Source organism: Marmota marmota, unplaced genomic scaffold (genome assembly GCF_001458135.2).
Source record: "Marmota marmota marmota unplaced genomic scaffold, marMar, whole genome shotgun sequence".
Classification (NCBI taxonomy): Eukaryota; Metazoa; Chordata; class Mammalia; order Rodentia; family Sciuridae; genus Marmota; species Marmota marmota.
The window spans coordinates 2,886,770-2,892,323 of record NW_026000130.1 but is presented as its reverse complement, the minus strand read 5'-3'; the positions used below and the strand labels follow the sequence as shown (position 1 = coordinate 2,892,323).

General features: G+C 55.7%; 1 long non-coding RNA gene across 4 annotated transcripts; it reads left to right on the top strand.

Moving 5' to 3' along the window:
- The first annotated feature begins 21 nt into the window (after positions 1-21).
- Positions 22-5,554, top strand: LOC125611109. 4 transcript variants are annotated; one of them, XR_007341233.1, is made up of 5 exons: positions 1,699-2,277; positions 2,324-2,862; positions 3,131-3,216; positions 4,217-5,292; positions 5,470-5,554. It is a non-coding gene; the product is annotated as an uncharacterized LOC125611109 (long non-coding RNA). The 4 variants fall into 4 exon arrangements; XR_007341234.1 differs by lacking the exons at positions 1,699-2,277; positions 2,324-2,862 and adding an exon at positions 22-1,141; XR_007341235.1 differs by lacking the exons at positions 1,699-2,277; positions 2,324-2,862 and adding an exon at positions 1,233-1,671.

Below are 5,554 nucleotides of genomic sequence, written 5' to 3'. Positions count from 1 at the left end.
TTTGTTTTGCTCGGTGCCAGCCGCGGGTTCGGCGCCGTCCAGAACACAGCCCTCGCTCTGGGCGCCGCGCTTTCTTCCCAAAGCGCGTCCGTATTTGGGGGAGCACCTGGGTGCGCGGCGATCTCCTGGGAAGGGGGGCGGGGAGACGCCGGCACAGATGAGTAATTCCACTTGACAGACGGGGAAACCTGAGCTCCGCCGGGCCCAGACTTGAGGGGCATTGCTTCCATCACGCAGATGTCTCGGCCACGTGGCCAGGGGGATGCGTCAGCAGATTCGGGGTGGGGCCGGGCCTCTGGGTGTTTACTCGCGGCCCCTCCTCCTCCTCCGCAGCCGGCAGGTGGTCGGAAAGGCGCGCACCCCCAGCCCGGACCGGGCAGCCGTCTGGGCAAACGCTTTCCTCCGGCCACTTTACCATCTCCTATCTTTGAGGGACATGGAACCCGTCCCACCTTGAGTTTTGCTTGATTTCAGGTCACCTCCAGCCGCCCCCCGCCCCGCTCCCTGCCTGTGTGATTCTCCAGGGCCGCTTGAGAGCGGTTCCCAAATCTACCCCACATCTTCCTAGCCATTTTAGCCGGTCTCCCCACCCCTCAGAGTCCTCCAAAGGCGCCATAACCCTGTGTCATCCGCTTTAGGAGAATTACTCTCTCTGTTTGCATTAAAAATGAGTTATTTTTATTTTTTGGTGATTATTTTGGGTACAGATCTAGTAAATTTAATGAACTACGTAATTACTGAAGATTTGACAAAGTCAAACACAAGGGAAGAAATCTCCATTTTCTTGCGTTTCTCTCTGATCTGTTCTCTATGACTGGGAATAATCACTGACACTGAACTGTATGTGTTCTGCTTGACAGGGTGACATCAGCTCTATCTCTTTGTGATATTATGATCTTTGCAGAAATCATTGTAAGAGACGCTAGCGGTTCCTGGAGGAGAGGAACGTGCTCTACTCCTCAGCTTCCCACTTGCCCGCCTGCCAATCATTTCCATCCCTCCCCTCCCCCCACCGACAGTTTCCGTTCCCTTTCCCAGACCTGGTCCATGCTTCTTCCCAGGGCAGGATTCTTCTTTGGGAGTTGATTCATCCACGCAGGGCACCGCGGGGGTCAGAGAAGGAGTGGAGAGTCACAAATCTGTGAGTCCTTCTCTCCATCTGGGTCATTTCCCTCCTCTGAGACTCAGTCTCCTCATCTGTAAAATGGGAAGGAATCATGACCCCATTTCAGGGACTGTTGTGAGGCTGTGGGCCAATGTGTGTGAGGTGACTGATACACGGTAGGTGCTGTAAAGATAGCTGATGTCACCGTGCACCACCGGGCCCCAGCCCTGTTCACTTACGATGCACCTGGTTCTTGCACACATACTTGGTAATTTGCTTTTCTTTCCACTGAGCTGTTGGTGGCCTCCTGGGTGATTCTTGGCCGTGTTTCTGGGGCTCTGGGCTCATTGTGCAGGTTCAATGCGCTGGTGAATAACTTAAAGCCTAGCCCTTTGTTCCCAAGGGACCCTTCCCTTGTCTCTGAGGCCTGGCTCATCTGTCACTCAGCTGCATAGAACAATAGCTCAAGAGGCACAATCTGGCCCAGGGTGACATCTGTCTCCCCATCCCTTTCTGCTCTGATCCCATTGGATGAGGCAGGTGTCCCTTCTTCTCTGTGGTGCCAGGTGAGCTTCGGTGGAAGTGGATGGGTGAGTCACGGAAGGAAGGGAGGGCCTGGCCTCTTGTGGAGTGGGTGAGGGAGGGGAGCCAACCTCAGCTACCAGTAAGAACCGTTTGCCAAGGGCCTTGCTGGGTGCTGCCTCCTGGGCAGCTTGCAATGAGGCTGGCAGTGAAGCAGGACAGGGGAAACACTGAGGTTCAGAGAGGTGAAGTGACTTACTCAGAGTCACACAGCCATCAGCCTCAGAATCAGGATTCAGACCTGGCTCTTGTCTGACTCTGAACTCTATGTTTATAACTTCCACCCCGTGCCACCTCTCCCTTTAAAGGGAACTTAATCAGTTGCCTTGAGGCCAAGAAAGCCACTGGAATAACGGGATCCTCCCAGATGACTTAGCGGTCGGGCCAGTTTCCTAGCAGCAGGGTTATGGCCTGGGTTTTGTGGGGTGTAGGGACCTCACTTGGATCTTTTCTCCTTTTCTCCCCACCCCCAAATTCAAACCTATTTTCTTCCCCTTTGGGGTCCCGGGGGTCTTTTTAGAGCCCCAGCTGAGCCATTTTCTAGCTGGGTGACCTTGGAGCAGGGCCCTCCCCGCTGGGTTTGCCCGTCTGTAAAACGGGATACAACCTCGTCCTTGCCCGTCCTGTAGATGGCAGGTAGATGAAGGTGGCCGGTGATGCCTGTGTACTTCCTGTCTCTCCATTTTGTTTTTCCTTCCTCTTTCCTCACTTTGGAGGTCCTCTTTTGGGGGGAGGCAGAGTATTTCGGATCTCCTCTCTGATGGCCGTGCATTTGGGTTCATAAAGCCCCGGGGCTTCCTCCTCCTCTGCAGAAGCGCCTCTGTCCCCCAGCTGGCCCCTCACTCGGGGGCCTCTGTTGTCTCTGGGCCTCTGAGGCAATCTGGGCTCGGAGGCCGGATCTCTGAGTCGGGGAAAAGCCCCAAACCCAGAGGGATCCTGAAATGCAGCCCCTGCATGCTTCCCTTGCGCTGTTTTTTGTTCCCAAGATTAGTGGCCCTGGTTGGGGGAGGGAGGATGTTCCCCGATGATGGGGCTGAACACTGGGGACCATGGTCATGACCTAAGAGACAGGAGAGCTGGCCATGGGGTGAGACCCACGTTGACTGGATGCTCCTGCAGCCTTGGCCCAGCGGCTGCCCCAGTTTTGTGGATGAGAAGACTGAGGCTCAGAGCAGGTGGGTTTGCTCAAGGTCACACAAGGCCCAGGGGACCTCCCAAGGTGTGTTTAATGTTTTGATTGACACTGGCCCAACCAAGATATCTTTCGGGTTCCTTTGTTTGCTTTTGACCCACATCTGGATTAATTTTGGCAAATGCTGTGATGTCATAGTTAATACTAATTAACTAATTGCTTTAATAATTGTTAAGAATTAGTAATGTGCATTATTCTCCCACCTTACCTAATCACTGGCTCACTCCTGTCCCTCTCTCTCTCAATGGCAGCTGGAGGCCTCTCCCTGCGCACCCACGTGGTTCCGGACACGTTCATGCAGCCGCACTGACCTGGTGGCATCTGAGGAGTACCCAAGGTGACCCTCCATCTCCTCCGAGTGTGCTGGGGGTGGCAGGCCAGCTGCACACTGTGAGGTCAGGTCAGAGGCAGTAGCAGAGACTCCCACCAGGCTTTCCCGATGGGCTCCCTGGGGGCTCCCATCTGTGTGGCCTAGGTGAGATGACACGCTCCCCTGCCGACCTGCTCTGTATGGGCTCTGATGTGACAGTTCTCAGGGCCAGCCTTCTTTCGTCACATACAAACAAGTTCCTCAAAAATGGCCTCATTGATTCCCATTTGAAGCGTGCATTTCCAAGTGTTTTGACCCGTGTGTACATCCGGGTAACTGTCACCACAGCAGGATAAAGCACATCACCCTGGAGGGTCCCCATCTCACACCTGTCAGGCCCCCTGAACCCCTAGGAGACCACTGATCTGCTTGCTGGGATTCTGGGCCTGACTTACTGTTCCCAGTCTCCACACGTGGAATCTTCCGTGGTTAGCTCCTCAGGCTCAGCATAGGCTTGGAGGTTCCCCATGTCACCCTCGATGTTTCTGTAATTTGTTCCCTTCTGCTGCTGAGTAGATTCCACTGTGTGCGTGGGCCACCACTCGCTTACCCATTCCTAGGGGATTTGATGGGTTTGTGCTTCCTAACTGCCCCTAGGGGGCAATATAATGCCCCAGGAGAAATATGGTCCTTAGTTCTGGAACACAAGTCTCACACAAAGGTCTACTCAAAGTTTAAATCATTGGTTGGTAGAAATAATGAAATCCCTCCTATGTACCAGGCACCGGCCAAGCTTTCCCAATAATTCACTTTGACTTACAGACTGAGCCCGTGGGGTGGGGGAGGCAGGATCGGCTCACCTCCTCTCCAGGTCAGCCCCAGCTCAACCCAGGAGATGAGTCCCCCTTGAAACCTCAGATGTGTTAACGACATTAATGACATCAAGGATTCCGGGTCCACAGGCCAGGACCAAGGGTGACTGTGGGTCAAGCAGTGCTCCTCTGAGCAGCTTGGGGTCTGTTTACAGAGTGGCAGCAAGTTCCTGGGACAGAGAGGAGAGAAGGGACTCTCGAGCCCCTCTAGGATGCGGCAGGCAACACGGTAGAGCAGCCTTGCAGATAAGTATTCAAATCTACCAGCCCGGCCCTCCACCTGCCTTCCCTGGTCTGTGTAGGAGAATGGAGTGTCCTAGAATCCCAAAGAGGGAGGGGAAGTCAGAGAGGAGAGGAGGCTCTACTTTTATTTCAGGAAGAAAGAGCTCGTTCCATTTTATGGGCCTCAAAAAAAAAGGTGATTTTCACACCCCACTTTTGCATCTGAGCTAGTGTTTTATAACCTGCTGTCGGGAGCTTTTATATAGCTGATTTAAATGACTTCATCTCTGTCCCTGTAGGTCTGCTGTTAGTAGGGGGCTGGGGACTTCCTGGCGATTTGGACTGGCCCATATCTTCTCAGTGGCCTTTGGTGTCCACATTCCTGAGCTTGGCTAGGGGCCCTTGGCTTTGCAGTGAAGTGTGGATGGCAGCACGGTCCCCGTGGGACACACTCTTGTTAGTGCCAGGTCTGAGCTGGTGCCTGCCCCAAGTCCCAGGTGCCACAGTGAGCTCTGAAAATATGCCAAGAGGGTACCCCGATCCCCTGGCTCAGGCCACTGGTTGACGGTGATCACACAGCTGGTACCAAAAGCAAAATTCAGGATTTGGCGAGTGGGCATTCCCCGGCCTTCTCCAGACTGTGCACATAGGGTGGCCCTGCAGGCGTCCCCCCTCCACCCCGATCTCCCCAAGCTGCTCCTGCTGGCACATCAGGGAAGGGCGGGGGCCCTCTGTCCCGTGCTCCCTCTGAGCTGCACTGCTGGAGAGTGGGGAGGTGGGGACAGGGTCACTGCCCACTTCCCGTACTCACTAAGGATGTCTGGGGTGGATGGAAGGGAGGTGGCGGCCCAGCCTCCCTGGCTCCGAGTGGCCAGGCTTGGGCTTGGGGAGGGGGCCTGGGTGCAGTTCTCTCCTGCGGTGTGGGTGGCCCTTTTGTCTTCCAGGATGGGCCTGTGGGGTCAGCGTGGGGAGGAGCTGGGAGCCCGTGGCCTTGGCCGGGTGCTGCCAGGTAAGCCCGGGCAGGGCTGGCGCTGGGGAAGGGAGGGTCTGAGTTCCCTCTCCTGCTCGGGAGGAGGCCCGGGAGCCAGGGCTGGAAGATGGTTCTGGGGGCCTTGGTGGGGGTGGGTGGGGATGAACCGAGACCCTCGAGGTGGGCTCAGGCACGGGTCCTGCGGGTTCCCCTCAGTCAGCACAGACGCGGGCCAGGTGCCTTCTCCAAGTGGCTGCTGGGATCCGGAGGTGGACACCAGAGACACGGCCCCTCCTCTCTG